Raw genomic sequence first — 26,236 nt, forward strand, 5'->3', positions numbered from 1 at the left:
ACTTGTTTTGAGAAAGGCTTGAGCTGGGAGTTCCCTTGCTTCTTTGGGATGATCTGTTGATTGGTGCTATGCTTTCATTCTTTGACTGCTTGCATGTTCCCTGTTAGAGTGACATAGTCTTGACAGTATTGTCTAGGTACAATGATTCATTTGAAAACGAACTCAGAAATAGCCTCTGTCCCCCACATGCTGCTCTGTCCATGGTTTTCTCATCTGTGTGCTGCACTGGGTGTCCTCTGCTGTTGCATGGCAATGGAAATACCTGAGGTATTCACAGAAGGATTCTCTCTGATCCCTGGATTATTCATCATTTGATTATAGCAACTATTGAAATGCTTAATCAGAGCTGGATTTAATCAAAGTACTTCTGTTTTGTGGTCAGTTGCTTAAAAAGTCACTTGATGTTGCCTTATCACTGGAGGTATAACTGCAAGTATTTAATCCAGCAACAGTGGATTGAATCATTCTGGATGCATCTCACACACCGGAATGGAAAGAAACGATGATACTTCTGGTGTGGGCAGAGCTTTAGCAACTGCCAAAGCAGCTGTTGTTACCAAAACCCTGTTTAAAAAATAAGTTATTTATGCTTCAACAGAAGATGAATGACAGAATAAGTTCTTGATGTTAGTAGTGATGAGTAAAAGCCTGAATTTTGCTTTCTTAAAGTATTTATACACACTGCATTTTCGGTTGTTAAAGCACTTATAAGCAGAGGACAAAAAGAGGACAGATATGGAGTAATTAATGATTTGATGAGTTTGGCTTAGCATGACCTATGCAAATCCTTACATACTGAAATCCCTGCCAAGAGCCCAAAAAGGTGGCCAAGAGCTGATTACTTAATGTGAATCAATGCATCATAGTATCATAGAATCAACCACATTGGAAGAGACCTCCAAGATCATCCAGTCCAACCTAGCACCCAGCCCTAGCCAGTCAACTAGACCATGGCATTAAGTGCCTCATCCAGTCTTTTCTTGAACACCTTCAGGGACGATGACTCCACCACCTCCCTGGGCAGCCCATTCCAATGGCAAATCAAATGACAGCACAGGTGAGGATATGTGATCAGGTTTTAGGATCTTCCCCATCTCACACTCTGGTCATAGAAACTTTTCAGCCTTCTTTGGCATACTGCATCTCATACCCAACCTAAAGCTTCCCTAGTGCAACTTGAATGTCTTTCTTGTACTGAGGACCCCAAAATTGAAATCAGGACTCAGGATGTGGCCTCCCAAGTGCTGAGTTCAGGGGAACAATTATTTCACTGGTCTTCCTGGTCACACTATTCCTAATTCAGGCCAGAATGCTGGTGGCCTTCTTAGCCACCTGGGCACATGATGGCTCACGTTCAGCAGGCTGTCATAATCAGCTCTAGGTCCTTTTCTGCCAGGCAGTTTTCCAACCACTCTGCTTTAAGCCCAGGTGTAGGATCTGTCACTTGACCTTATTGACTCTTATACAGTGAGCCCTGCCCACCATGCCAGCCTGAACAAGTTCCTCTGCAGACCCTTCCTACCATCCAGGAGATCAACACTCCCTCCCAGCTTAGTGTCATCTGCAACTTACTGAGAGTGCCTTTGATCCCCTTGTCCAGCTCACATTGAAGACAACTGGCCTAGTGCTGAGCCCTGTGGAACAGCAGTGCATTTAACTTAATTCCCCACCATTATTTGGGCACAGCCACTGAGCTATTTTTGTGCCCAGAGAAGCAACCACCCATCCAATCCATGAGCCTCCATTTTTGCCAGGAGGGTACTGTGGAATGGTATCAAATGTTTTACTAAGTCTGGGTAGACACATCCACAGCCTTTCCTTCATCCACTAAGCAGGTCACCTTGTCATAGAAGGAGATCAGGTTCATCAAGTGAACCCATGCTGACTGAGACTGATCACCTGGTTGTTTTCAATATGCTGCATGGTGGCTCTCAAGATGATCTCTTCTGTAACCTTTCTCAGCACCAAGGTCTGCAGTTCCCTGGATTCTTCTTCTTGTAGGTGGTTGTCACTTTAGCCAGTCTCCAGTCAACTGGGACCTTCCCAGTTAGCAAAGACTAAGTCTAAGTGGTGCAGCAGTTCACTAACCATCTCCTCTTGGATTCTGGAGGCTTCATTCTCTTCCACATTCTTGTCTTCCAGTTCAGAGGGCTGGATATCCAGTGAACAACTGGTCTGGCTACTAAAGACAGAAGCAGAAAAGGGATTGAGTACCTCAGCCTTTTCCTCATCCTTGACTATTATGTTCCTCCCCTGCAGCCAGTGAAGGATAGAGATTCCTCCTTTTGTTGCTAAGATATTTGGCATATATATGGCCTTTCTTTTGCCACCTGCTAGGTAAAGCTGTCTGAGCCACACAGTGCTCCAGCCGCACCGAAGCTCGTGGGATACTCAAAGGAAGGAACTATTGATCAGATTGAAGGAGAACAAAATAAAACTCATGAAGTGATCATTCAGTTTAAATAGAGGAGCTAAATCTGCTCCTACAATTTTTTGCTAACTTCATCTGTACATCTAAATATAGATTGGAGATAAGTTATCCATCACTACCATTGATTCTCTCCTCCTGAAAGGGCTCCTGTAGCATCTCAGCTTCCTCCCTAAGCAACTTTCTGCAGTCTAAGATGTAAGAGCTGCTGGGTGTTTTGTTCTCCTTTTCTTCTGTGGCTCTTGCATTTCCCTTCCTGCATCTTCTGTCACATCTTGCAGAGCAGCAGGGCTTGCTGCTCAGTGAGGGGCAGCTTCCCCTGGCAAGCATAGCTCACATAGTTCTTTGGGAACAGGGTACTCTCTGGTAGAATCAAATGCCTTTCTCAAAAGCTTTAAAGTACATAAAAGCACAAAGACAGAACTCTAAAAAACATAACTCAAAGCATCAGACTGGATGCAAATCAATTATTTAAGAAAATTAAAATAAAGGGTATCAAACACTAACAGTGGAAAAGGATATCTTAAAATACTTCCAAAGTGATTTCTGTCCTCCTATTTTTGTCCCATTGAACTATATTTATCTATAATACAGGAGGCTCATTCTTTCCTTTGGTTATTTAAGAAGGACAAGTAGATTTCCACCTTGCTAACATATCAGCTGAGGCAGAGGAGTACCTTAGGTTTTATGGAAGGTTAAATAGAACACTTGAAAATGTACCAAATCAATCCTGAAAACCCAAACTCTGCTTTCAGATGATAGAACAGAAAGCCCTTTCAGAATATGAAGAGACATATATATAGTGTGTGTGTTACACCCTTGATTTCTGAGTGATTTTTTCACTGGTCTCACTGAGAAGGGTCCCTGCTGTGTAAGTGGTCTGAACACTTATGCAAGAGGCCAAAAAACAGGCCATCTTGACAGCAGTCTTGAGGAAAGGATTTGGGAGTGTGGATTGATGAAAAACTCAACATGAGGCAGCAATGACTGCTGGAAGCCCTGAATGCAACAATATATACAAGGCTGCATCAAAAGAAGTGTGACCAGCAGCACAAGGGAGGTGATTCTCCCCCTCTGCTCTCATGAGACCCCACCTGAAGCACTGCATCCTGTTCTGGGGCCCCCAACACAAGAAGGACATCAAACTGCTGGCATGGGTCCAGAGAAGGCCACAAAGATGATCGGGGGGCTGGAGCACCTCCCCTGTGGTGTCAGGATGCCAGCGTTGGAACTGTTCATCCTGGAGAAGAGAAGGCACTGGGGAGATCTACAGAAAAGCTGGGAAGGGATTTTTTACAAGGGCTTCTGGTAACAGGACAAAGGGCAATGGCTTTGAGATGGAAAAGGGGAGATTTAATTAGGAAGAAATTCTCTCCAGTGAGGTTGTTGAGACACTGGAACAGATTGGATTCACCTTCCCTGGAGGCGTTCAGGGCCTTGAGCAACGTGGTGTAGTGGGAGGTGTCCCTGTCCACGGTGGGAGGGTTGAAACTAGGCGATAGTTATGGTCCTTTCCAACTCAACTCATTTTAGGGTTCTATGGTCTAAGGGCTGTGGTTAAACCCAGCCTCAGGGGCCAGACTATTACATGCTGAGAATGCATCCAATCTGCCCAGCCACCCTGCAGCACCACACATACACAGAGCAGTGTTTGCAGCCATTTAAATTTAGTACATCTGCAAATAGATATGTAGGTAGCTTGGCCATCAGTGCAGTTGTCATTTTGAACAGGATGCAATGAATCACTTTCCTGTTTGGCATGAAGAAGTACAACCCCTTTTACATAGACACTGTGTGAGGGTCAAATATATTCCAAAGGTGAGTTTGGAAAACGGAGAAGGATGGCCCAACTTTCTGTCTGTTTCAGACAGGATGGTATATTCTTTTTGCTTTAAATACATCTTTGTTTCTTGGGACAAAAAAGTGCAGATAAACCTCCCCAATTTGTTTTCAGATATGATAAAAGGATTTTAGTTTGGAAGCTTAAACATGCCTCTAAGCACCGAGGTAGTACAGAGTGAGCCTTTGTAATATAAATGATCTCTTAAGAATCTGAGTTCTGTTCCAGGGCTCAAAATAGTTATTACCCAAAGCAGGAACATTTTCTTCCCCAAACAGGAGCACTGGAAGAAAGGAAGGGACTCTCATCCAGCCTGTGCATATTATCATGCACTGCTTGAGCTGATAAGTGAAGAAGCCTATTTCTATATATTTTTTTTTCTTCTATAATGTCAATATCCAAAGGACTTGAGAAGAGAAATACATCAACTGAAGATTGGAAGAGGAGAACTCTCAGCACACCATCCATTGTATGCTTTGACTGTGGAATCTCAAAAGGGCTGCTTCTTACTGAAAAGAAACTGCTGTGCTTATCATGTGGTGTAGATTTCCCACAAAACACAAGAGGTGAGAGCAAACAGGACAGTGAGAATACCACAAGCCATAACTCCTTTCCTCGATGTGCAATCACACTAACAATTGAACTTTTCCAGGGAAAACAAGGAAGAAAACCTTGAAATACTGAAAGGCTGACCTAGTGTTTTTAACTAATGGTATGTAAGTAACTTCAGACATTGTCACCACATCAAGATCTATGCTGTTTGTTGTGTAAATCTGTGAGATTCGCTACTGAGTCGTACACAGTACTGGAATCCTGGTCTAAGGTAGGGTATCCCTGCCTATGGTTGGAACTAGATGATCCTTGTGGTCCCTTCCAACCCTGACTGATTCTATGATTCTATGCTCCTAAGAATGAGGAGGTGGTGTTTATTGCCTGTGTTCTCTTTGCTGGGATCCTGGCACTCAAGCAACCAGTACTCTTTCCAGGTTTGCCTAGGACATCTACCCATGCCCTGTAACAGGTTGCCCAGGGAGGCTGTGGAAGCTCCCTCCCTGGAGGTGTTCAAGGCCAGGTTGGATGAGGCTTTGAGCAACCAGTTCTAATGGGAGGTGTCCCTGCCTGTGACAGGAGGTTGGAACTGGATGATCTGTGAGGTCCCTTCCAACCTAAACCATTCTGTGATTCTATATTTATCTTTCAGCCTGCAAACTCACTTTAACAAAAGACTTCAGTATTAATCTCATGGAAATCCAGAGCTTCAAAGAGTACAGCATTCACCTTGAGGACAACAGCCTCTTATAGCCACACCATCCAATGCACTTCAGAAGACAAAACACTGATTTTACATGAGTGTGAAATGAAGAGATGCTGTGTGGGAAGATCTGGAAAGCACAGGCCTTTAAAACAATGCTCTACTACATTAGGATTCAAATTCTTACACTAGCATAACATTCTTACACTAGCATAAAAAATCTCCTTAGGAAAACAACTAAATAAAGGGAAATGTTAGTACCTGGAATAGAAAAATACTCATTTCAATATGTATTTCCATAGCATGCTGACTGAGATGAGCATATTCAGCAGTGAAGCTGTAATGCCTTGCTTTAGTTATAATGAAAGCATCCCAGTGGTGAACTCCGATTGCCCTCTCCACCACTTCCGATCGCGGAGAATGGGCCAGGTAGTATCAGATGGTGATCCTGCCAGCCAGCTGTCGCTGAAGAATAGTCTGACTCTGATGTCACCCACATTATCTAAACTAGAGAGATTAAAAAGAGCAATAGATTTCTGAGATCACTTTTCAGCAAGGTAAAAGGAAACCACAGCCTTTGGAAGAAAACCCTCTCTTCTGCTCTGTGAAAAGGGAACTGGAGTCTGCAAAAATGTGAGTGTAAGGGATTTTAGTAGCTCAACAGAGTTCTCACTCTCTAGGAACATTGCTTTCTCTACCCCACAACTGAGGCCAACTTTCCTAACCCTAGAGTGCACATGGCTCTCTAATAAGGGTCATGTCTAGGGCAGAGGATGCCCTGATGAGGGATGATGCAGCCAAGCTGTGCAGGGCTCAGAGCAGTGCAGCCACCTCTGTGTGCGGACTGTCAAGTGGCACAGTAGTGGCACGGAAGGTGCATCTGAGTCATTTGTAAGCTGTGCCAACACAAGCACTACAGACTAGGTGCCCTTGCAGTGAATTAGTGCCTATTGCACACTCCAGAAAATACATTAGGACTGTGTGTAAACTATGGTCCCAGAGTAGGCTGCAGTGAGAGAGCACCTTTGTACCAACAGCAGCGTCACCACAGCTAGTGGAGCTGACAGCAGCTACAGCCCTAAGCAGTAGCCATGACTCTGCACATCTTCCACAGCCCAGAAAATCCCATCCAACCATCATTATGATCATGTTTAGTAGCATCTAGGCTAAGCAATTTACATTTTCAGGCTTATTCATGTTTCATTTCAAGTTTGTTAATGCTAAAAGCAACTGAAAACACAGTTATGCAGGGAAATGTCATCTGGAGCTAAGACAGAAGTCAGAGTCAGGATTCCAATCTGGCATTTGACAACAAATTCTTCTACAGGCAGCTGCTCACATTTTAACTTACACACATTTTACAGTCTTAAAGCCTGCTTAGATACAGGAGGTAAACAACGTTTTCCAGCACATCCAGGAAGGTAACCGACTTGGGCTCCAGCAAAGCAAGGAATTGCTGCTGTTTCCCTTGGTACAGCAAAGGCAGCAGCATAATCATGAGAAGCTGGAAAATTCAGTGGAATGTCTCAAAAAAAACCCCAAACCAAAACCCAAACAAGAAGGCAGTGAAGCCTTCTGAAGCCTGAAAATGGTGAAGAATTAGATTTCTTTTCAAAGCAAGGGCAGTATCCCTTTCTGTGCTCTTGTTATCTGAAGTTGTTAGTTTTCCTTGGTGGTAAGGAAACTAATCTTCTCAAAACAAAACCTGTCTTCTGGCACAATGTCCTGCCAATGAGAAGTGCAGTCCTTCTGCTTTGGTCAGGTGTAAGTTACCTACGCCTCCACACCAATGCCCATTAAGAGCTTCAAGCCTGATTCTGCTATGCACAGTGAGCAGTCTGTCATGGAAGCAGTGCTGACTGCCCATGTGTATCGAGATGGATACACCTGAAGGAGCATTAGCTGGGTCAAGAAGGTAGATATTTTTCTGCTTTAGTCCCAGTGAATTCCTAGTCCCCATGGTGTGTTTTGAAAGCAGATGCAAAATGGTGAGAAACTTCCATTTCCAGCCACAAGCTTCCAGCAGCCCTTTTCCAAAGGTATCAGACAATGTCACAAATGGTCAACCCTAAAAGCACATTCATAAATCCCTGCATTGTCCAGTGCTTTTTTTGTATCATTCTGCTGTGTCCATCCTGAGCATTAAGGTTCCTGGCAGCTGGCACTGGAAGGAGCTGGCCCAGGCAGCTCTCAAGGAAATCAGAAAATGATACACCTCCGTCTGCTCAGGGTAAGGGTCAGCCACACTTTCAGGCAGATGAAGCTACACCAGAGGATAACCAATCCCTTTCTTCATATTTTATCTCAAGCATCAGTCCTGCTTGAGTTTGCTCACATTCTGGCAGCCAAGAGGTTTTCTGGTAACCAGACATATAACAACATCTTTAAGTAACAGCAACTGACATTTTTCCTGCTTTGGAAGCTGACAGACAAGTCTGGACTTCATTAACCTCCTGCAGTTTAATAGTGGTTTGGGGATTTAGGAGAGCTGATAAAAATGCACAGTCCTCCTTCTTTCCACATCAATTCTGCATGCCCAAATAAATTGAACAATAAATCCAGGCAGACATCTTTGTGTGGTCAGGCTTAGGTGAAGAGATACCCTCATTAAGCTTCATTAAAAAGACCCCCAAAAAGCAGGTTGGATCATTTATAACAGAGTACCAAAATATTTCTGTGAGGTGACCTTTGAGGAACATGAATTATGAGCAGTAGAAATTTAGAGAGAAAAATGGAATCCCTCTGTGAAATAATACATCATAAAGCAAAAATTCTCTTTGGACAAAACAGATTTCTTCTGTAAAAAATAATCTGAAAAGAGATTATTTAGGTGAGAGTTGACAGCTTGCTTTCTCAGGGAGTATGTGGCAGGATGCAGGTCATTTGCCAGGGTGCAGCAGCGTCAGGTGCCCACCGACATCTCAAAATACTCCATTCAGGAGCAGAGCTGAGCAGGCTGTGGGGCACCTTCAGGTCTGCTCTCAGCCTCAAGCAGTGAGCAAGGCTGTCAAACTCCACAGCATTTGTTGGCTCACCAAAGAGGACTGCCAGGACCTGCAAACTCCTCTCACTTTTTGATGGATCAGGACTGCAACGATGTTTTGTCTTTGCTTTTGCGTGCAGCTGTCTCTCTGCCAAGGACCTGTCACAGATTGAGATGAATGGGAAACTACCTTTGGGATTCCTAACATCCAAACCTTATCTGCTACTTTTTATCACTTGCAGGCCTTAGCCACAAGTTCAAAATCAGCTGCACCCTCTGTGACAGCAACTCAGGAGAAAGTGCTTCATTGTATTGGTTTTAGTTTAGTTCTTAAAACCATTTTCTCTTCAAATAGCTTTGCCATTTTGGAATGAAAACTTAGGCTGTAACTGTGCTGCTTTGAGGCTAATTTTTACTGAGAGAAATGAAATCCTTAGCTGTGAGAAGAAAGAAAGAAAACTCAACAGTAATCTCTATCTCTTAGTTTTCTTCTGAGAAACACAACTAGTCAAAATATAGGTAAGATGAGCACTTCTCACACACTTCTTAGCTCTCACTTTTGGGCTGTGCCTTCTTTCTGGTGGTCTGGTCTCTGTGTCTGACTCTGCCTTTAACTCTCTAATCCACCTAACCCCTTTTTACTCTAACCTCCTTGATGTCTTTTTTTGACATTTCATCTCAGATCTCCAGACGTATCACATGAGATGTATGTGGGTTGATCTGATTATTTCTGAAGGGAGGGAAAGAGGAAGGGGGTTTGGGTCAGGAGCCCTCCTGGGGGCTTTGATTGTTTCTGGGAGGGTTATTGTGTTTCTGTGTTACTTTTAATTTGTATGTAACTGTATATATAGAATCATAGAATCATAGAATCAGCCAGGTTGGAAGAGACCTCCAAGATCATCTAGTCCAACCTAGCACCCAGCCCTATCCAATCAACCAGACCATGGCACTAAGTGCCTCAGCCAGTCCTTTCTTGAAGACCCCCCAGGGACGGTGCCTCCACCACCTCCCTGGGCAGCCCATTCCAATGGGAAATCACTCTCTCTGTGAAGAACTTCTTCCTAATATCCAGCCTATACCTACCCTGGCACAACTTGAGACTGTGTCCCCTTGCTCTGTTGCTGGTTGCCTGGGAGAAGAGGCCACCCCCCACCTGGCTACAATATATTTGTGTATATATGTCTGTATATTGTGCTAAGCTGTAAACATAGCTTCATTCCTTAATTTCTAGCTTGGCTGAGTCTAGTCTGGGTGATTTCATAAGAGTTGGCAGGGAGGGGGGCAGGTAACTCCCAAACCATTACAGTAACCTAAAAATCCCTGAAAACAGATGCCCAGTGATAGTTCACTTGTTTCTTCAACCTGAGCAGAATACAGGCAAACACCTTTGGAACCTAAAAGCATGGAACACTGTGTTCTTTTGCTTGATGTTTTCTGCAGCCTGTCTCCTCTTCTCCCATGTGTCTAGAGCGATCGGTAGTGTTCAGTGGGGACCACAAAGCTCCAGTAAGATCTGTTGCCTTTTCTTATACAGTACTTTGCAATACCACTCTCTGGTTAGAGGAATAGTCAAAAGCTGTAAGAAACTGCAAAGAACACTGGCATGTTCACAATAAGCTTTTAACAAATGCCTATTTTTCTAACAGTCAATTAAAATGTCACATACTTTTGTGCATTTCCTCTGCCATTGCTGCTGATGTTCACCACAAAGCTATATTAAGATTCCCTTTGCTTAATCAACTCATTCATCTTTGTCCACTATTTTAGGTATTCAAGAACCTGGAAGTGTTCAAAATATCACTATAATGACAGAGGACTGATGTATTCAATAGCACTTACTTGTCAAAATCAGAAAGGGACTTTGTAAACAGTAATGGGTTTCTGAGCCTGCCAAAATTCCAGTGGTCTAAGGGATTTTACTCCTATATAATACATGGGTTTCAGAGGTTGAGGACTTGTCCTACAGTCAAATATTCACTTTCTGTGACAGCAAGTCAACAGCAGCTTTGCTGATTTACAGCCATCTGGAGTGTTTTAAGATTTTTCCAGTGTAATGTTACAATTCATTATTGTGCATCCAGTTGGGATCAATTAGAGGAGAATCTCTGCGTGTTCAGAAGCTTGAGGCTCCATTACAAGGATCCATAAGGCATCTTTTTAGATCTACTGAACAGCTCATACCAGGTCAGGACCTGACTTGAGTTCCATATCTAAACTGAAGTGAACATTCCAAACTTCAGACTGAGCTGGACTCAGTAATCCAGTCCTCTAGGACTGAAGTTGGCAGAAATATTGCCAAAAAAAGGAATCAGAAATGTGTTTTGGCAGGGTGATAGCAGCTCTGGGACTTTGGCAATTGCACTGTGTATGGTTTATGGAACAACAACAATGGGCAGGAGATTCTGCTGCTCTGGCATTCCTAGGGAGCCAGTTTGCAGAAGAAAGGCTACAGTATTTGTAAATCCTCCATGAAATAACTCAAATTTGGGAGGTACTTAGAAGGTTGTCTACAACTACCTGAAGGAAGGATGTAGCCAGGTGGGGGTTGGCCTCTTCTCCCAGGCAACCACCAATAGAACAAGGGGACACAGTTGTGCCAGGGTAGATATAGGCTGGATGTTAGGAGGAAGTTCTTCCCAGAGAGAGTGATTGGCATTGGAATGGGCGCAGCAAAATGGAAGCAGAGGGCAGAGCAATGAATGAATGTTCTTTATAGATACAATAGAGCATGTCCACAAATTATTTCAGTTTAGCCAGATTACCTTTTTCACATTTCAAAATGTCCATCTCTTAGTGGTGAAATACTGGAACAGCTTGTCCAGAGAGGTGATTGAGACACTGACCTTAGAGACATTCAAGGTCATACTTGATGGGGTCCTTAACAATCTGATCTAGTTGGAGATGTTCCTGCTCACTGCAGGGGGTTTGGACGAGCTGATTTTTGATAGTCCTTTGCAACCTGATGCCTTCTGTGTCTCTGTAATTCCTCTACTCCATCCTGCACCTGGGACTAAGCAAACAACCCTGTGACCATTTAGAAATGCTCTTATCATAATGATGATTTAGAAGCATAAATTCTGCACACGTGCACCTTCACAAAGTTTCGACAGAAGACCATGTGCTGGATCACATGAATATGTTCAGCTCTGTCTTTTGTGTTCAATACAGAGCAGACAAATTTCAGTTAGATTAGACAGTAAGGGTGATCTTTGTTGTGTGTATAAAGCTATTCTCCTTAGTGAAAAAGGTGTAAGAAATATCAAGCAAAGAAAGGCACTCATGCAACCAGGGATTGAGGAGTACCAAACTCATGTTCAGAATTCCAGAATGGAAGTCTTTGATGTACCATCTGGAAAGTTGTGTGGAATTTAACTGGTCTGACCTGGAAAGAAAAAGTCCTGGAAAGAAACATGGGTTCACTGTACCAGTACTTGAGTCTGTGCTTTTAGGGAGTTCAAACCTGTTAACACTCTGACTTACATTCCAGTATTACCCTTCCACATAAAGTTGTCATTGACGTAGATATAGTTACTTTGTCTTTCAAAATAGCTTGAAATAAAAAACACTTTCTCCTTCCCAAATTATCCCATAGAGCTCTTCCATCTGAACTATTAAAATGGCCTTTTAAAAGGGATTATTTTTTTTTCAGTTCCTTATTTGTTCACATTTAAATTCACTATTAATAATGCAGTCCTCAGCACAATCTCATTTTAATGGATTTGTTCCCCCCCCCCCCCCCCCCATATTTAATACTTTGTTGTAGCCTTAGGAGACAGTTCCCATTTTCCTTTCTGGCATATGTGAAGGTCTGTTTTTGTCCAATATAGTCTAGAGTAGCCATTCTAATATGCTTAAAATAGGCATTCATGTAAAAAGTGCTGTTTCTGTGTGTAAAAAGAATCTGGCTGGTTTTCTGCAAGTTGAACGGTGGCTCTGATGCCCTCAGCATAAGAAAGACATGGACCTGATGGAGTGGGTCTAGAGGAGAGCCATGAAAATGATCAAGGGCTGGAACACCTCTGCCACAAGGACAGGCTGAGGGAGCTGAAGGAGAAGACTCCAGGGAGACATAATAGTGGCCTTCCAGTACCTGAAAGAGGCCTACAAGGCTGGAAATGGACTGTTCAAAAAGGCCTGCAGAGATAGGACGAGGGGCAATGGCTTTAAATTAGAGAAGAGCAGACTCATGTTGCTCAGGGAGGTAATTGAGCCCCTATCCTTGGAGATATTCAAGGTCAGGCATGATGGAATTCTGGATAACTTGATCTTGTGGAGAATGTCCCTGTTTACTTCAGTGAGGTTGGACTAGACAACCCTTAAAGGTCCGTTCCAGCCAAAACCATTCCATAATTCTATGATTCTAATTCAAGATGGTAGCTGCAGGGATCACAGCCTGTTTAAACCCTGCTTTTGTGAATTTCAGTGAAGCTGTGGATCACACTCTAGAGATATCTGAGTATCTCACACCAATGCTGTGTTTCCAAATACTACTTTTTGTTTCCATAGTGTGCTTGGAATCTAATCAGATGAACTCTGCTCAAAAGAACTAAACTACAAAGCAGTTATGAGATACTCACCAAAAATGATGCCCCAGTTTCTGGGAACTGGCTACTTTGGAGTCTCACCTATGTCTTGCAATTAAACCAACAGGAATGAAGTACACCCTGATCACTAACACTCCCTAAAGCTCTTCAGTGACTAGACTAGACTCAGCTAGACTGGACTTCCATTGCTGCTGGAAGAGACCTGCGACAATCATCTCATCCAACTGACTGACTCATTCAGGGCTGACCAAAACTTAAAGCCTGTTACTAAGGGCATTGCCCAAATGCTTCTTAAACACAGGCAGGTTTGGGACATTGACCATCTCTTTAGAAAGCCTGTTCCAGGTTCTGACCAACCTCTCTGTAAAGAAATGCTTCCCAATGTCAAGTCTGAACCTATCCTGACACAGCTTTGAACCACTTAAGCAGTCAGTGACCTGAGACCTCCTCACTGCTGCCTGAAGACCTCGCCTCCCCCCTGGCTGCACTGAAGGTCACAGAAGAGTGCAGAAGCTCTGTCAAGCCAGTAGAGTTATCCTAAGCTCTTTGTTGGTGCTGCTCACCAGCTGGCTTCTATTTGTAGGCTTTGCTTTTTGAACAGTGTAAAGCAAATTCTTGAAAACAATGTTTTGATTTTACTGTAGGGGAAATTCTGGTCTAATTTAGCAGCACATAATGAGTGCTCACCCAGCCAAAAAAGCAGCTCTGCAGTAAAACCAGAATAGACTTAGGTTCTAATAAGTAGTTCTAACTTTTCAGGGCTGCTGAAGCCAAATGATTCCTCTGTGAGTGGCTGTGAGATCACTCCTATCATTTATAGCACTGGATGCAGAGTATTTATTGCATCTGTCATCTATAGCATTGAACTTCACAGTATTGAATCTGAACATAAAGCAGCTGCTTTATTTGGGACTCTGATGATATGAAACCTGAAAGTCATACTTTGCCAGGCTGGCTATCAGACAGGAGCTTTCTGATTGCTTTTGAAAATACAACAGCAGCACTAACCAAACTGCTGGCAGAGCTGCTGAGTTAACTATGTGGCTTTTGACCTTAACCTCATTTCAACAATCCTTCCTAATTCACAAATCTATACCTACATAAGCTAGTTGACTTTAAATTTCAAAGAATCATAGAATCAGTCAAGGTTGGAAGGAACCACAAGGATCATCTAGTTCCAACCACCCTGCCATAGCCAGGGATATCCTACTCTAGAGTAGGCTGCCCACAGCCTCATCCAGCCTGGCCGTAAACACTTGCAGGGATGGGGCCTCAACCACCTCCCTGAGCAACCCATTCCAGGCTCTCACCACTCTCATGCTCAACAACTTCCTCCTCACATCCAGCCTGAACCTCCCCACCTCCAGCTTTGCTCCATTCCCCCCAGTCCTGTCACTCCCTGAGGGCCTGAAAAGTCTCTCTCCAGCTTTTTTGTAGGCTCCCTTCAGATCCTGGAAGGCCACAAGAAGGTCACCTGGGAGCCTCCTCTTCTGCAGACTGAACAGCCCCAACTCTTTCAGTTTGTCCTCACAGCAGAGCTGCTCCAGCCCTCTGATCATCCCCATGGCCCTTGTCTGGACATGCTCCAGCATCTCCATATCCTTCTTGCAATGGGGGCTCCAGAACTGGATGCAGTACTCCAGGTGGGGTCTCACCAGAGCAGAGTAGAGCAGAGACAACGAAATCTTCTTTATGTTTGTAGAGTATTAATTGAACTACATACAACTCAGGCAAACACATGACATTACAGAATCACAGAACTTGAGAGGTTGGAAGGGACCTCCAGAGATCATTGAGTCCAACCTCCCTGCCAAAGCAAGATCCCCTAGACCTAGAGTAGTTTGCACAGGAGTGCATCCAGGTGGCTTTTGAAAGTCTCCAGAGAAGGCGCCTGCACAACCTCTCTGGGCAGCCTGTTCCAGTGCTCTGTCACCCTCACTGCAAAGAAGTTTCTCCTCATGTTGAGGTGAAACTTCCTGTGTTCCAGTTTGTAGCTGTTGCTCCTTGTCTTACTGCTGCTGCCCCATCCACTTGACACCCACCTCTCAGATATTTATAGCCATTGATCAGATTCCCTCTCAGTCTTCTCTTCTCCAGACTAAGCAGCCTCAAGTTTCTCAGTCTCTCTTTGCAGGGGAGATGCTAAAGTCCCCCAGTCATCCTTGTGTCTCCATCATAAAAATAATGACCAATACTGAGACTTCTAGAAGAATTTCAGCTACTGGACATTCCTCTATCATTTCCAACACTTCCAATATTCTTTACCTGAGAATGATAGAAAACAATGACTGATTCTTTTTAGGACCACTATTTGATGAACATTCTTTCTGTCAGATCCTGTGAAAATAAATTGATTAAGAAATCAGATCTTCATACTGAAATATCATTGCAGAAATGTCAGGACTAAACTCCATGGAACTGGAGGTCAGTCCAGAAAAAAACAAACACAGAACTTGTTAAAAACAGATCATCTTATGTATTGTAAAGAGAAGCTGAGGGAGCTGGGATTGTTTAGCCTGAAGAGGCTGAGAGGAGACCTTAATACTCTATACAGCTATGTGAAAGGAGGTTGGAATGAGGCCAGTGTTGGCCTATTCTCCCCAGTAACTAGCAACAGGACAAGAGGAAATGGCCTCAAGCTGCACCAAGGGAAGTTTAGGTTGGATATTAGGAAGAATTTCTTCTCAGTATGAGTGGTCAGGCACTGGAACAGGCTGCCAATGGAGTCACCATCCATGGGCATTTCCAAGAAGCAAGTAGATGTGGCACTTTGAGACACCATCTACTGGTCATGGAGCTGTTAGGTAGAAGGTTAAATTTGATGATCTTAGAGGCATTTTCCAATCATTAATGGTTCTGTGACTCTATGACTTAAAAACATCATTAAAAACAAATTAGTAAGCTATATTTGTTACTTTAAGCCCTCACCATAATATCCCAAATAATGCTATCTATTGATGTAGAACTTAACCTCTCCAGTCCCATCAGCATTTCTAGCAAGGTAAAATTAAAGGTAACTGCCACAGTAGGTCCTGTTGGATCTAATCTGAAGTTGGCAGTGTGAATGGCATTTAACATGTCACAAATGACAGGACATAATTGACTCTCTCAGAGTTTACTCTCTTTCCAAATGGGGCAGTCCAGGTATAGAAATACATTTGAGCCAGCAAAATGATTAACTGACCCTCAGGAACAACTCTCACAACACTGCATGTTGGAGTCCTTTAAAAAGCAAAAAAGAGAAGAGACATTTTGTCCTTAAAAGAATATGACATCATTAAACTGTTCTTTCATAATTATACACCAATCAGTCAAGGTCCTTGCATGAAAACACATGCCAGTACAGCCAGCCACAGGAACTGAAAGGAAATGAGTTTTAAGAGAAGATGAACTTGCAGTGGTTCATCATATGCAAAGCAGTATTCTTCTGATCCTGCCCATGAAGATCTTGAGTTTCTATAACAGGTTGACTTAACTCAAAGGCTCAGGCTTGGTGATCTTGAAAACAGGTCTGAAAGAGTAGGTTTAGATTCGTGTGCAAATAGAAATGGGCATAGTTGCTTTAGGTGGTTTCCAGGCAAAGGATCAAACCCCTGTTTTGTTAATGATAGGCTAGGAAAATGCATTATCAGTAGGCTACCCCACAGTCATTTGGAGTGGTTATCCTTATCGCTGTCAAATCAGACTAACAAAGTTCTGGTACCATTGATCTGTAGTCAATCACAGATCTCATGCCCTGTGACATCACCAAAGCATTCCTGGCTAAGTCACCAGAATAAATGCAGAGAAATTCAGGCTTATTTTCGAAAAAAATACATGTAGCAGGCTGCATCTCTTCTCATCAGTAGCATTTTTGCATGTCTACATCTCAGTTGTTTCAATATGATGTGTCACCCTGTGTCACTCCCCTTCCCCGTGACAATGTACACTTGAAATCACCTCAGTATCCAAGCCATTAAGAGGAGTGAATACACCATTAGGAGCAAGGCAGATAGAAAGGCAGTGAGGATCCTGTTTTCTGCTTGTGGGCACACTACAGTTGGAATTTGTTCTAAAACAACCTGCCAGATCATTTGGTAAATAGTGTTAGCACCTGAGGGGGTTATGCAACTAAATCACTTTATTTTTCTTAGTGTTTGCTTTCATAACTGGCTGTTCTTGTTGGCTCTGTAACCATCTACTACCTTTTTTAAGCTTGCCAAGTCTTTGCCCTCAGTACTGCTTCAGTGGGTATTTAGAAATGTGGCCTGTAGAAAGGATAAAATAAGCTGATACCTGTGCCTAAGTCTGTTGGACCAGAGGGAGTGGAAGGAAATGCTCAACTAAGAAACTTCCACAAACGATTGCGCTCTTGGCTTGCATCGAAGATGTCGAGCCTGCTATGTCAGAAAAGTTAGAATTGCAGTGATGACCTGAAGAAAACTTCACATTTCATTTTCAGGGCTCTTAACAGCCTTCTAGAAAAAAAAACACCACCAAAATTAGAGGAGACAGAAGCTGTGACCCAGGGTAATTATTTCTCCCGTGTGTCTCATTTATCCACAAGGCACTAGTAAGACGAGAGGGTTTTGGTACTAGTAAGATGAGAGGGCTTTTTGATGCTCAGATGTCCATGATTTTTTCTATTGCACACTGAGAACTCAGCTGAAATGAAAAGAATCAGAAAGGTATTCCGAAATGAACCACAAAAGAAACTGCCTGAGAAGTTGTTAAATAATTCCTGTGCTAGCACCTTCTGCCTTCTTCAGCTGCAGTGAGCTCAGTGCCCTAAACATCCAGCAAGCCTCTCATGAACGCTCACTACTAGCTAGGATTTCTCATGAGCTCAACAGAAATACAACCCCCAGAGAAAGTGGCCAGCCTTCAGCTCCCTTCTGTGTGGAATAAAGTGACCCCTTTAGATTCTCACTTGGAAAGGCTGTTGGTAAATTTTGATAACAGCAGCCTGCTATTAGACAAAGCTTCCACAAGTAACTCTTTTGGCCAGATCATTCAGATTCCTTAAGTCCTACTTTTTGTTCTCATGCGTGTGCACAGGCACCCAAACCCATGCCTGTAAGCATGCACCCAACTCTGCTAATGCTTGAAATTTGTTAGATGCTTTTCCCTTTATAGTTAGGCATTAAAAATTGTATCTGGTGGAGTTGTCACAGAAGATACTCAGCTTTTCAGAAGGCAGGACTGTGTGTATATGATAATTATGGCAAGTCCAGCTTTATTAACTAGAAGGTATTTTAAAATCAAAATGTTATATGTTAGTTTCTGCTCCTTTTTTACTCTTTTGCTTTTCCCTCCTTTTAGAACATTAAAGTGAATAAGTTGTTTTAAATGTGTACAATCATTTTAGCTTGCCTTCTGAAGGCTTTGTAATGCTTGGTTGCAGCTGTTGGAGAAAAGTGATTTTCCTTCATAGCTGCATTATTTTGTATGAATACCTTTATTTTATTTTAGAGATGTTAGAAAAGTGATTTCCTTCATTGTTGCATTATTTTGTATGAATACCTTTATTTTATTTTAGAGATGTTAGAAAAGTGATTTTCCTTCATTGTTGTATTATTTTGTATGAATACCTTTATTTTCACAGTATCACAGTATCATCAGGGTTGGAAGAGACCTCACAGATCATCAAGTCCAACCCTTTGTTTTACTTTATAGATGTTAGAAAAGTGATTTTCCTTCATTGTTGCATTATTTTGTATGAATACCTTTATTTTACTTTATAGATGTTAGAAAAGTGATTTTCCTTCATTGTTGCATTATTTTGTATGAATACCTTTATTTTACTGTATAGATGTTTAGCACAAGATACAATCACATTGAGTATCTATTTATCTATCTGTGTTTATCTAAATGCATAACACCTAAATTACATATATACAAATGCCTATATTTCTATACATGCATGCATGTTTTCATTAACAAAAAAATCCCAGTATTTGGGCTGTTTTCAGTTGCTGGTGTTCACTTCTCAAAGGAATGAGCTATTTTCCCAATGGATTAGCAAGCTTAAATAAGCCCTCTGGCTGTAAGTGCTAGACTCGTTTCAAGATGCGAAGTATTCCATTGTCTCTATATCATGAGTTGTGGTGAGAGACAGCCTGAGATGAGAAAGTGAGGTAATTCACATGCCATTTTGCAGCATCATACGATATTTTCCTTTCTTGGCTTGTTTTTAAGGACAGGCAGGCATTCCCTGTCAATCTCATGCAAATAACTCCAATGCATACATACATGAGCAATAATCTTACTATTTTTGTCACTTGAGTAATGCCACCAATGTAACTGAGAACTGGAGATGACACACTGCTAGAAACAAATCCCTATGCTCAAAGGCTCCAGTGGAAGTTCCATGCTCGGTGTCTTCATTAACAAAACTATTAAGCAACTCCATTCATTTAAGGTGCAATGATGTGTGGAGGAGCTGTAACACACTTTCCTTAAATAACATAGGGAACACGTTTAGAAGCTTCCATGCTGCATGCACATAAATCTTCCCTGTACAGTCACCAGGTCAAGTTCTCTGCCTTACAAATTCCAGATAAAAACAGGTTTGCAAATATGCTCCACTAATTATTGCAAGCAGTTGCAGGACTGCCACCACAGTACTGGCTGAACCCACCTAGCATGAAAAGCTGCTGCTGATCTTGCAAATGTTGAGGGAAAAGCAATACTTACTTTTTTTTTCATTCTCCTTGTTTTCATATACATTTCCAACAGCAGAATCCCTCTTTGGGCAGATCTGTGATTTGGACCTCCCTCCTGAAACCAAAGTATCTCATGTAGGACAGGGCTTGACACGGACACAAACTTGATTTCAAGTCCTTTGGTATTCTCAAGCATGTACTTAGAAAGACAGTCAATTGATTGCTTAGGTTCCTGAGGTGCCAACCAGGCTTAAATACCAAAAGATCTGGTGATGGAACCAGCAGTTCCCATTGCTCAGGACTCTGGAACACAGATAGTAGGGAGGTCTGGACAGAAATGTCCTGGAGTATGGGGAGACTGGAAGTGAAGCACATGGGGTGGGCAACACCTGCAGAAGCAGTCTGGGGAATTCGCTCTTGAAAATAGTATCTCTGCAGCCTCTCTTCCTCAGCACAGTCTATCTGGAGATTAGCAGCTCAGCACTGTGAAAGCCATGCCCAGGTTGGGGCCATAGCTGTCAGTTCAGAGCAGCCAGGGGATGCAAGCCCCATGTCTGTTTGGTATCTACTCTTTCCTGTGGAAGAGTAAGCACATACTGAAGCACTTTCCAGAAGTTTGTGCATGATTAGATGCTGAATAATTTATTCCTTGTCTTTGCATGTAAACATTCTTAAAAGCTTTTTGATTAGCTATTTGGGATATATTTAATAAATGGCTCAGACAAATCTGGAAAATAACTGAAGAGCAGGCAGATACAGATCTTAACAAAGAAAGCTGCTCCCACTGTAGTTTGAACAAGCACAAACTGTGCTCCTATGGTCTTAGGAGAGAAACCCTATGAGGAGAGGCTGAGGGAGCTGGGGGTGTGCAGCCTGCAGAAGAGGAGGCTCAGGGCAGAGCTCATTGCAGTCTGCAACTACCTGAAGGGAGGTTGTAGCCAGGTGGGGTTGGTCTCTTCTGCCAGACAACCAGGAACAGAATGAGGGGACACAGTCTCAAGTTGTGCTGGGGGAAGTATAGGCTGGATGTTAGGAGGAAGTTGTTGGCAGAGAGAGTGATTGGCATTGGAATGGGCTGCCCAGGGAGGTGGTGGAGGCACCGTCCCTGGAGGTGTTGAAGCAAAGCCTGGATGAGGCACTTAGAGCCATGGTCTAGTTGACTGGCTAGGGCTGGGTGCTAGGTTGGACTGGATGATCTTGGAGGTCTCTTCCAACCTGGTTGATTCTATGATTTTATGATCCATTGTGAAGATTCACTTCCTTGGGGAAAAGGCACTGGTCTTTCCTTACAGGCTTTGGCCTTTTTCCAATTATCACTAACCATGCTAGTGATCTAACTTAGTGCCTTCTCAGCTGACAGCTGGGCTTTGGTCTTCCTCCTGAAGACTGAAGTTTCATGAATGAAATCATAGTGTTGCTAATCTGGCTATTTGCAGAATGTTCCCCAGTAACAAAGATCATCTGAAATCTATCATAGATACTGGGATGGGCTGATTTCCACAGCTCCTATGAAGGCACAGGCACAGGCCTGAAAATGAATTGTGAGAGTCTAGAATGGCAGGTTACTTCTGTAAGGGTATGGTAGACTGTCTAGCATCTGTCCTCCTTCTTTCCTTCATCTTGGCCATTGACACTTCTGCTCCCAGTCATAATCTAAAATGATACAACTTAAGACATCAGCCAAGAATAGCTTCAGAAAAATCAGGCTTTTTTTTTGGAAGCTATTTTAAGACTGCTCTGCAAAGCCAAACCTTTAAAAGACAGCATAAACTGTGGTTGTCCTGTATGTCACTGGGAAATGAAAAACCTAACACCAGTGCCTCCCTAAATAGAAAGATTTTTATGTCATAGAATCACAGGATCATAGAATGGTTTAGGTTGGAAGGGACCTCAAAGCTCATCCAGTTCCAACCCCCTGTCATAGGCAAGGACACCTCCCACTAGACCAGGTTGCTCAAGATCTCATCCAACCTGGCCTTGAACACCTTCAGGGAGGTTGTGGAGCACAGAATCACCGAATGTGATCTTAGATTCGGTGATTCTGTGCTCCACAACCTCCCTGGGCAACCTGTGCCAGTGTCTCACCACCCTCACTGTACACCCTAACAGCAACCTGTGCCAGTGTCTCACCACCCTCACTGTACACCCTAACATCTAACATTGAGTTTACATCTCCCCTCTGCCAGTTCAAACCCATTACCCCTCATCTTGTCATTACAAGACCTTGTAAATAGTCTCTCCCCAACCTTTGTGTAGGCACCCCAGTACTTTGCTTACTATCTGCATAGTTTTGCTTTCTGCTTGCTTTGCAGGCTATTTTGACAATACTTATAAAAATAAAACCACTTTAAAGCAAGATTTTCCTTTAGAAATACTGTTTTTCCTGTCTTGACAGAAGAAAAAAAAACAACTCTCTGCATACTATGTTCATACCTTGAGCCTTTACTTTAGCAGCTGACCCCTGGTGAATCTCTGTGTAACAGAGCTCTCATGTTGCCTCTCCCAACCAAAAGAAATGCCTTGTGGTTTTGAGGTGATGAATTTCCAGACAGTCAGGTTCGTTTATTGTTTTGAGTGAAGTCCAGAGGAAAGAAATGAATCTTTGGACCCATTGAAAGAGAACAAATCCTGATATCTCCATGAAATAGGTCTCTGTTTTGGCCAACAACAAAGCTGAAGGAGTGCTCAGACACTCACGAACTTTGTACTGTGAGTAATTCTCTTCTCCAAGCTTTTTTCATTGGACATATGTAGTACATTTTCTTCCCTCATTATGAGCAATTTTCTCCCTCATGGACAGATGAAAGTGACAATTCCAGCAGCTTTTGATACCAGAGTCCTTTGCATGTAAAAGGAAAACCCTTTTTTTCTTCCCCTATGAAACAATACTAGGTCATGGTTATCTTTGCTTTCAGTGCAGCAACATCCATGGTGACCACCTCTCTGTCTACTAGGAGCTGACCTGACATAGATTCACTGACTGTTGTCACTTCCCTCCCCAACAGACCATCCATTTGGTTACCAGGTAACAGGTAGTGCTAGGCATTTGCATTGAGCATCCATGCTTGTCATGGTTTTTAAACTGGGTCTTTAAAAATACCCAAGGTTAAAATAGGATTGTGTTATGGCTAGGAGTCTTATCAGCAGGAAAAAAACCCATCTGTTCACAACAATATCACTGTTTAATGAGCATCACACCAAAGCCCTGCTGATTTTGGTGCTGATAGACAGGGACAACTTGCTGTAGTGCCATATGACAACATAAGGCATTACTATCCTCTCTCTTAAATAAGAATACAAGGGGCCAAACTGAAATATGGTTTCAGCAAGTGAAAGTTTGTGCTGGGGTGGATTTTGTGTATTTTATGGAAGCATTATGCCTATTAGCAAAAAGAAAAAAGGAAGTAGCATGCATCAGCTTCTCTCCCAAACTGTGATCCATAGCATCAGCTTCTCTCCCAAACTGTGATCCATTGCATCAGCTTCTCTCCCAAACTGTGATCCATAGCATCAGCTTCTCTCCCAAACTGTGATCCACAGCATCAGCTTCTCTCCCAAACTGTGATCCATTGCATCAGCTTCTCTCCCAAACTGTGATCCACAGCATCAGCTCCTCTCCCAAACTGTGATCTGTTGATGACATGAGAGATAGGTCTGGAAGTCTTCACTGACAATTTCAGGGATCTCATTTTCTGAACATTGTCTTTCACAATTCTGTGTGGAAAACTACGACTTTTGGACAAAATCAGAATTGTAGAATCACAGAAAAGGTTGGGTTGGAAGAGACTGTAAAAGTCATCTAGTTCCAAATCCCTCACCACAGGTGGGGACACCCTCCATTAGACCAGGCTGATCAAGGCCCTGTCCAACCTGGCCTTCAGCACCTCCCTGAGCAGCCTGTTTCAGTGTCTCATCACCCTCACTGTAAAGAATTTCTTTCTGATCTCCAGTTTAAATCTCCCCTCTTCCAGCCCACCTATTGCCCCTCGTCCTGTCACTACAAGCTCTCTTAAGAAGTCCCTCTTCAGCTCTCCTGTAGCCCCTTCAGGTACTGGAAGGCCTTTATATAGACTGCAGTGACTGGTTGATGAAGGTTCTCTACTGCCATAGTGTCTGGTGGTAAAGAAATTCCACCAGAGTAAATTTTCATACCTGGCCCTTGGCTGCGCCTTCAAAATGCCTCAGAACATTAAATGACAGATGTGTTAAAATAAGGAAACTGTTCCTGGAAGTGACAATCATGAACAGAAGAAGCAGGTGTAAATAAATTATTCTTTCAACTCGAGGTCTGCTTGAGTAACAGTAGGATGGAACTATTTGTTACTGATCACAGTGTGTGTGTATGTAGGAAGGAGATGAGTGGGACACTAAAGAAAATCGCTGAAATGAGACAGGTATTTATCTTGAGATAAATTTCTCCAAAGCTGGGAATGTCCTTCCACTGCAGAGTCCAGTACCTACAAGTGGTTCTGAATTTCTTTCTGTGTTTTCTCTGGTGGCTCTCTTCAGCCACGTGTGGAAGACAGAGTGGTTGAGTTCACACGGTGCTCAAGGGAACATCAGAGTTCACTGGATCTTAATTACTGTGCTGCTTCCCTACAGATTGTTTTTGTTACTGGTCCATTTAGACTGAAGCATCTCCCATGACACCTTTTCTGCTTCATTGGTGGTGTACCAAAGGCAGGTGCTAGGAAACTGCATCCATCTCCAGGCAAATATTTCTGTACAAACAATTTCATTTCCAGTTTGCAAGAGGGAATCAATATTTAGAAGCCCTCAAAGATCTTCCTCAGCCATCTGCTTGTCAGATTATGCTAATAAATGGCAATATTTATCGTTGGTAAGGTATGTGGATGAGGCTCTGATAATGAGTGACAGGACTGATCTAGTTGGAGATGTCCCTGCTCACTGCAGGGCAGTTAGACAAGATGCCCTTTGAGGGTCCCTTCCAACCCAGTGCAATCTGTGACTGCAAACAAAGACACAACATTATTTGACCACTGTCCTGGATATGGAGTACCTCTAGAAATTACCAGTACCATCAAAGTGTTATTTATGATATCATCAGGCAGAGAGTTTCTACTGAGAGCAACTTTCAATTCTGTGGCTGTAAAGAGATCACTTAGCCTCTTTCATGTACAAAGAAGACTTATTATTTCCTGTGGTTTGTAATACGTTTTCCCCCCAAGGATTACAAATTTCATAAAGAAGAAGGGTTGCATTTAATGGTAGTGCTCTCCCTTGAGGGGAGTAAATTGCTTCTGAAGGCTAGGAGTAACTCAAACCAGGATTTATTTATGAACAGTTCTAAAAAGGTCATTTTGGGTGTTCAAATTTGCACACCTGACTTGTGAATCCAGACATATGGGAAGCATTGTGACTGAAGAAAGGAAGAATTTTTCTTTGGCAGAGGAGCATCAAGTTAGAGACCAATTAAAAAAAATGGATGTCCTGACAGGATGCACTCATGAGTGCTGAGGGAGCTGGCAGAAGTCGTTGCTGGACTGCTTTCCATCATCCTCGACAGGTGCTGGAGAACAGGTGAGGTGCCTGAGGGCTAGAGACAAACCCATACCAATCCAGTCTTAAAAAAAGGGCAAGACCTGGGAAACTACAGGCCAGTTACCCTCACCTCCATCCCTGGAAAGGCAATGCAACAGCTTGTTCTGGGCATCATCTCAAAGCACGTGGAGGTAAAGAAGGTTGGGTCAAAAGTGACTCTTCTCCCCCTCTACTCTGCCCTGGTGAGGCCACATCAGGAGTATTGTGTCCAGTTTTGTGGTCCCCAGCTCAAGAACAAGGAACTGCTTGAGAGAGTGCAGCAAAGGGCTACAAAGATGATCAGGGGACTGGAGCATCTGTTCTTTGCAAAAAGGCTGAGAGACTTGGGGCATTTTAGCCTGGGAAGGAGAAGACTGAGGGGAAATCTCATCAATGCTCACAAATGGATATGGGTCGCTAAGAAAATTGTCCCTTTGCCTCTGTGTCTTCCCAGAAGGCTTTGCTCACTGTGTGATATCATGAAGCACTAATGTGACTGTGGCATGAGTTAAGGACAGTGTTTACCTCGAGCTCAGTTGCTAATAACACAAAGTTCTGCCATTTCAACAGTGACTCCTCACATGGTGTCACAAGGGTACGTTTGATGTCTTGGCTTAATGGGTAGCTGAAAATCGACGTTGTGTCATGTTTCACTAAACAAGAAGTCATTCACTTGATGTACTGAATTTTATTACAAGGACAACAGTCCAATAATTAGTCTCTCAGAATCTGGACACATGGTTTCCTTCTGCATTATCTCTTTCCTTTGAAAAGCAGCAAATACTCACAGCAAGTAGGAGAAATTATAACCTATGAAACATTCTAAGCTCATCTTCCAGTTTTCAAAGGGAAAAAGGGAAATGTCCACGGCAAAATAAGCTTTGTTGCAGCCTCCCTCCTAGGAATAGGAACTGCACAATGTACCAAGCTGATGCACAGAACCCTATTAAAGTTTAGAGAACCATTAATCATGATGGTGAATTTCAAGTTCATCTCATTAATGT

At 42.9% G+C, this 26,236-nt stretch overlaps 2 long non-coding RNA genes across 2 annotated transcripts in view; both read left to right on the forward strand.

Annotated features, from left to right (window-relative positions):
* The window catches only part of LOC135181104 (uncharacterized), an 80,246-nt gene that overhangs the window by 48,059 nt on the left and 5,951 nt on the right, over positions 1-26,236 (forward strand). The window lies entirely within an intron of this gene.
* Positions 4,685-5,745, forward strand: LOC135181105 (uncharacterized). The gene is made up of 3 exons (XR_010304726.1): positions 4,685-4,834; positions 4,921-4,980; positions 5,470-5,745. It is a non-coding gene; the product is annotated as an uncharacterized LOC135181105 (long non-coding RNA).

This window comes from Pogoniulus pusillus, chromosome 14, assembly GCF_015220805.1.
Source record: "Pogoniulus pusillus isolate bPogPus1 chromosome 14, bPogPus1.pri, whole genome shotgun sequence".
In the NCBI taxonomy this organism is placed as follows: domain Eukaryota; kingdom Metazoa; phylum Chordata; class Aves; order Piciformes; family Lybiidae; genus Pogoniulus; species Pogoniulus pusillus.